General features: G+C 42.2%; 1 pseudogene; it reads left to right on the top strand.

Annotated features, from left to right (window-relative positions):
- Positions 1-5,195: 5,195 nt before the first annotated feature.
- Positions 5,196-5,967, top strand: LOC131756828 (olfactory receptor 8K5-like; annotated as a pseudogene).
- Positions 5,968-7,178: the final 1,211 nt, after the last annotated feature.

Genomic DNA, 7,178 nt, shown 5'->3' with positions numbered 1-7,178 from the left:
CCAGTGCTGTGATAAGAACTCTAGTGTCAAAATAATTATCTTGCCCTTGTAAGTAAGCTGTTCTCTCTTTCTAAAGGCTTGTAATATATGCTTTCTATTCCTGGAAATTAACATTTTCCCAAGAAAATGTTTGTTTATATTATTTTTATTAATCTTGTGTGACTTTAACTCTGTGACTTTTAATTAATTAATTAATTAACTCTGTGACTTTTAATCCAAAAATGGTCTTTTTTTAGCTCCAGAAAATTTTTTTATTTTTAATCTTTAGTATTGTTTCCCCATTTTTTCCTTTGTCTCTTCCCGAGCTGCTTGTCTTTGTCAGTTATGTATCCTGAGTCTCTCCTCCATTTCTCTCTTATTTTTACTAATAATTTTCATTCATTTGTCCTTTTTGCTCTATATTCTGGAGTATATTTTTAGGTCTATTTTTGAGATCAGTAATTCAGTTTTCTGTCCCTCCATATATTTTCACTCCTTCTAGATTGTTTTAATTTCAGAAATTGTTTTTTAAATTATTTTTCCTAATTTTTGAGTTTTCTTATTATCAGCTTTCTCTTTGGTAATATCTTCTTGAATCTCATTGAAAATTTGTATCAGAGAATTCTCTTTCTTGCTCTCTTGACTCTATTCTATTTAAACAGTCTCCACTTTATTTTGACTTCTCAATGTTATAGCTCTCCTTTTAGGCTTTTCATTCTTCCAAATTTCCAGTCTTTCTTTCTCTTCTTCTTTCCTTCTTCTTCTTATCATTCTTTCTCCTTCTTCTTCCTCCTCTTCCTCCTCCTCTTTTTCTCCTTCTTAACCTTCTCCTTCCCATCCTCCTCCTCCTCTTCTTCCTCTTCTCCTTCTCCTTCTTCTTCTGTATGTGTGTATTTTTATTTCTTATGAAGACAGTCCTAGACGTACCAGCACCATCAGCCAGTGTAGGTTCGTTCAACACTATTGAGGTCAGACTGTTGGTGACTTGAAGGTGTTGGACCCTTTCCAGGTAGATCAACAGCAAAGGGCAGACAGGCTAGGATTCCTGAATTTAGGAAAAGGAAAGGCCACTGGGTCCATGAAGTTGTCCAGGTTCATGAGAAGAAAAAGGGGGCACTGAAAAAATCGATGCCCCTCAGCAGGACTGGCCCACCTAGGACAGCTGGTGCCAGGATGGTCAGCTCCTCCTGGCACTGTCAATAGCACAGTAACTGGAAGGCTGGCTTTTCCTGGGCTTTACCCCTTGCCCTCTGAGATGCAAGCCATTACCCACTGCAAGCAAATCCCAGGTGGTTGCCTGAATCATCTCCATGGAAACTGGTACCGTACTCAGGCCAGTGGGACCTCTTCCAGGCTTCCTTGCTTCCCTGGACTTTGGTCATAGGAGTTAAGCCATCTCAAAAGAGTACTGAGCTGGGAGTGAGTTCAAAACATGCAGTTAGAGTATTTTATTTTCCCTCTACATCTGCAGAAAATATACTTCGTTATTTTAAAATTGAAGGTAAAAATAACTTTTATTTGTTAAAAAGGGAACTCATGGCATAGTGGAAACACCTCATGTGTGGAGTCCAATACCCTGCACAAGATCCATGGCTTAGAGCCATCCAGCCCTAGGTTCCTCCTCAGTGAAGTAGGGGTGATGGAACTAGTGGGTCCAGGCCTCTTCCAAACAACCTTGTGAAAATCAAACACTATGAATGTGAAGATACTTTCTTGGAAGTAAATCACCATGAAAATGCAAGCTGATGTTACATCAATAAGAATTCAAGTTATAATGAAAAAGAAATGGGCTATCTCATGTAGCAGTAAAACTCCCTATCACTGGAAGTATCCATGAGAAAGTTGCTCAGTGCTTAGAGACATTTGGAGAGATGGATGCATCAGACATTAGAATCGTTAATCTCTGAGACCCTTTTCAATTTTCTAAAAGTCTATGATTCATCCAGCACTTGGAAGTATTGTAGGCCTGGGAACTGAAATTTCTCTGAAGTTAAACTCAACTCCATAAATGTGAAATCAAGTAGGACCAAATATATATTCCAAATTGGGGTAAAGTATGGCCTTGATATGTGGCTAATGCACACAAACTTCTCCCTCACTAATAACAGAAAAAAAATTACAGTGGGAATTCTTTAGTAAAATGACTAGCTGCAGTCCATTGTCATCATCCTGGCAGGCTGAGGGAGAGATGGATCCCAGGCTTAATTAGCAAAACTTGACAATTTCTCTCTTGAGCCCTAGGCTCCAAGCCCACCTGCTCCTGCTGCCTCGTAGGCATAGAATTCCAATCTCCAGTCTGTGCCTAGATGTGGTATAAATGGATGAGTTTATAGGGTACACGTTATCAAGAAAAACCATCCACCCATACTCAAATGAAACCTGAGTGAGAATCACATCTCTGTCAGTTATCATATCCATTATATTCTGAAAACTAATGAGCCTGTTGTTAAACTTCTACTGGAAACTGACAGTAGAGTCGCATCCTCATGAAACCAAGTATCACAATGCAAAATGAAAGGGAAAATAAAATCTGGCTGTTGAGACTTTTCTTGATTTACTTGATTCATTAATTCAACCAACACTTACCAAGAATCCTTTGTGTGCTGAGGTACTTTGCTCAGCATCATGGAGGGGATCCAGAAAAGAACTGGTGACACATTCTGTCCCCAAGATATTTATAGTAATAGGTGCCAACAAACTATGACAAAGTAGAAAATTACCGTGAGAAGTAGAGAGAGATGAAGGTGTGAGTGGGACATGGGAAGGTTATTTCTTACCAAGGGGTTCACGGAACTCTTCCTGGCCAATCAGTATTTGAGCTCAATCCTGAGGAATGGGAAGAAGACAGATGTGCCAGGATGAAGGTGAGCCAAGGCCCAGAGGCAGGTAAATATGAGGGATGTTCATGGACAAGGAGATAATAATGGCACATATCAAGTGCTTACTGTATGCCTGGTGCTATGCAAACTCTTTAAAACTAATTATTTCATTAGACTGAGAAAACTGAGGCATAGAGAAGTTGAATAGCTTCTTTGAAATCACACAGCTTAGAAGTGTTGGAATTGATACAACGTCTGGTGGTGGTTACAGGAGGGTATGTAAAAGCCACTGATGATAAATCAAGAGGATATTGGATGCCAAACTTAGGAGACCAGTGTGTCTAGCTCTTGATATATTCTTCCCAGATGTTGTTATTGAAAAGATTCAACACATCTGTTACTAACTAAATTTTCCACTCATCATAATGCTTTGGGAAATCTTGAAAACCTAGACTTCTTTGACAGAATGAAACTGGTCAACTGTTATTACCTTCTTCACCACAAGGTTCTTAGCTCTGAATTTAGCAGAACTCTGAGATGATCTAAGGAAAGGTTTACTGTAAGTTGGAACCACTTGACTCTGGCAGAGGAGGAGTAAGGAGCTTTGGTGAGAGCCTCTTCATGAGATAGGCAACTGAATGATATAGAATGGAGTCCCCCCACTCCGTTCAGACAGAATAAGAAAGTCCTACTATGTAGAGAATAGATAGACTAGACTAGAACAATAGTCCACAAACCTGGGGTCAGCAAACCAGATTCAGCTTGCCACCTGTTTTTGTAAATGATGTCTTATTGAGACAAAGCTGCTCATTCATTCATGTATTGCTACTTTCATGCAATAATGGCAGCACCGAATAGCTACTACAGACTGTGTGGTGTGCGGACACTAAAATATTTGGCCCTTTACAGGAAAAATTTGCCAACCTCTAAAACAGAAAAATCGGAATCCTAGCACATTCATGTTGGAAGGAAGAATGGAGGTCATTTAATCCATACTCTTCTCCCCTCCCCACTCCCCAGCCCCTGCAACATACTCCACACACAAAGATAAAGAGGCTGAGCCCCACAGAGAGGAAGAGATTTACCTAAAATCACCAAACTGGAAGGGACCATGATTGGGTCACTAAACATTAGACTCGTGTTTCTTCTACCACACCAGTTCTGAAAGACTAAAATAACTTCTAAACAATTACTCAATAACTAGGTGCCCAGCACCATGCTCTCTCAGGGTTCTAAGATGAGAATAGTAGAAGATCTGATCTGGGGCCTCCCCATCCTGTGGTCTACACCAGACATGGTGATAGACCTTGCACAGTGGAGTTGTACTTTAATACCCTCTAAAGTTGGCATATGAGGGAAAAATCAAACAGTACCTAAATTCCCTTTAAACTCCTGCTGGAAGACCTCACAACAGAAACAGACTTCATGTCTCTCATAGGGTTCAACACCACCAGTCGGTCCTTTGAGGCTGGAACTGATTTCTGCTTTTTGGTGATGCCTCAGCTGCAGTAGCTGGCTTGTGTTCAGCAGCCCTATATTCAAGATGCCTCCCATCTCTGAGTGGCACACAGGGAATGAGACACAGTGAGGATACGGTGGCAGGCGCTCACCTCCCATCGCACCTCTGCCTGGCCTGGGGCCTCTGCTTATTGAGTGGAAGACCAGGAGTCACCCCCATGTTATTCAAATTATGTTCCTGCTCTTCTTCCCCCTCTAGCTTTTATAGATGAATGAGTGTAAGATGTGCCTCCACCGGCTATTTGAAGCATTTGACACAGTGTGTGGTAACGTTCTCTGTGTCTCGTAGAGATTTCCATGTCAGGGGTGTGTGTGGAGTGTGTGTATGTGCATGGATGGGATTCAGACACAAATGTGCAGAGAGGTGAGAGATTTTCCCAAACAGGAAAGTCTCTGTGGAAGCAGCAAAACTTGATGTGGCTTTTGTATCAGAGATTTACGGAATCTTGGAATTAGAATGTTATTTGAGGGCCAAAGACTCCCAGACCACGCCCAGTACAGGGATTGCGCCTGTGGTATCTTGACAGACAGCCCCTGCCCGAATCCTTCAGGTGATACACTCGCTATTTCCTGGGGGAGCCCACTTTGTGCTCAAATAACTTCAGTGATTATGACACCACAGAACGCATTTTGGGACTCAGTAGAGCATAGGTCTGTCTCGGTGCCGAAAGAAAGCAGCGAGAGGCAGAGTGACAGGTAAGGAAAGAATTTATTAGTATAGGACGCTTGTGAGAAATACAAGCGGTAGGCAAGGGAGTGTCACCCCGAGAGCTTAGTGGGCTACAGTTTTTCTGTCTATACATATTATACTTTATTTAGATGACACCACAAGGAAGCTAATAACAACCTGTTTCTTTCCAGAAAAGCTAACTGGACTAAATGGGTCAACAGAATCTATCATCACTGACTAAATTCATTCTGATGGGAGTCACAAGGCATCCTGAGCTGCAGGCCCCACTTTTCAGGGTCTTCTTAGCTACACAATCACAGTGGTGGGAAGTCTGGGAATGATCATCTTGATCAAGTGGATTCCCACCTACACACACCTATGTACTTTTTAATCAAATACCTGGCTTTCATTGATCTTGGTAATTCTACTGTCATTTATCCTGAGATGCTACTAAATTTTGTTGTGGATCAAAATACCATTTCCTATTATGCATGTGCCACGCAGTTGGCTTTCTTCCTTATGTTAATTATCTTGTCGGCCATGGCCTATGACTGCTATTTGGCTATCTGTAACCCTCTGCTCTACAATGTTATCATGTCCCAGAGGCTTTGTCATGTGCTGGTAGGCATTCCATACCTCTACAGTACCTTTCAAGCACTAATGTTCACTATCAAGATTTTTACATTGACTTTTTGTGGCTGTAATGTCATCAGTCATTTCTACTGTGATGATGTTCCCTTGTTACTTATGCTGTGCTCAAATGCACAAGAAATAGAATTGTTGGTCATACTATACAGTTTTATAATCAAAGGAAAAGTGAGGAGGGGGAAAAGACCACCTTCCTCACTTTTGAATAGACATCAAACTTCCATCATCAGCTCCTCCTCCACGTTGGGCAGGGGGAGTTTTCTTGTTCCTACTTGGTCATACTGGGACTGTCATGGTGCTATGGAAATGGGCCAAAAGGTGGTAACATACTAAAATATGGTAAATCATCTCAGGTTTCAGTATAATGTCACCTTTTCCCTCTATTTTTGTTTTTAGTACGCGCAGAGAAGCATGTCCTAGGAATCGATAACTTACTGACCTCACTGGGCAGGATGTGGACCTCATTCCACCATTGTTTTATTGTTTGAGGAGCATGTCTCATGCTTTCGTTGCATGGTTTTCTTGCTATGAAAGCGTACTTTCTTGAGTGATGATTAACTTACAGGGGTCTCCCATACTTTTTTTCTCTATTTACAATCCCCTCGTGAGATTAACTATTTAATCACATATTTTGTCCCTTTACTCTGTCTCTATCAGTTAAATATCTATTCTGAATATTGAAATGAACTTAATAGTTTCTAGACCTGTCTTCCAAAGTCACAGAGAATGAGTCCCTTCTCACTTTCATAATGATTGTTCTTAGGGTGCTTGCCCAAGTCAATCAGATCCCTCTCCTGCCCTGTCTTCTGTCCTCCTGCTCATGGAGCAGCATGGATGGATGGATGGAGTGCGTGTGTGTGTGCATGTGTGTGGGCGTGCACACACACGTACACACGTATTGGGACGTGTAAGGGAGGGAGGAGAGGAGAAAATTACAGCAGCTCTGAATTTAAAACCATGTAAAAACCATGTGAAAGAGGGAGTAGAAAACTAGGCAGACCACACTGCCCAGGACATGATGTGCCAAACTAAAAAGGTTGGGCTTTTAGGTAGGAGAGTCATACAGCCTGACTGACAATTTAGAAAGATTATTCTTCCTATATTGCAGAGGAGACATTTGCAGGACCAGGACAGGAAGGCCCATTAAGAAAATACTGTAGGAGTCCAAATGAAGGATGATGAGGTCTGATCAAATCAGAGCCACAAAGATGGAAAAGCAAAGACACGTTCAAGAAGTGTCAGGAGAGGGCTTCCCTGGTGGCACAGTGGTTGAGAGTCCGCCTTGCTGATGCAGGGGATACGGGTTCGTGCCCTGGTCCGGGAGGATCCCACATGCCACGGAGCAGCTGGGCCCATGAGCCGTGGCCACTGAGCCTGCGCGTCTGGAGCCTGTGCTCTGCGGTGGGAGAGGCCACAGCGGTGAGAGGCCCACGTACCGCCAAAAAAAAAAAAAGTGTCAGGAGAGAACTAAAGACTTGGTGTTGGATGTAGACTTTGAGGTGGGAGGGAGCAGGGATGATGCCAAGGAATGGTGGGACAGGCAG

This window comes from Kogia breviceps, chromosome 5 (genome assembly GCF_026419965.1).
Source record: "Kogia breviceps isolate mKogBre1 chromosome 5, mKogBre1 haplotype 1, whole genome shotgun sequence".
In the NCBI taxonomy this organism is placed as follows: Eukaryota; Metazoa; Chordata; class Mammalia; order Artiodactyla; family Physeteridae; genus Kogia; species Kogia breviceps.
Note: the sequence above shows the minus strand (reverse complement) of the source record. Positions and strands in the feature narration are given on the sequence as shown.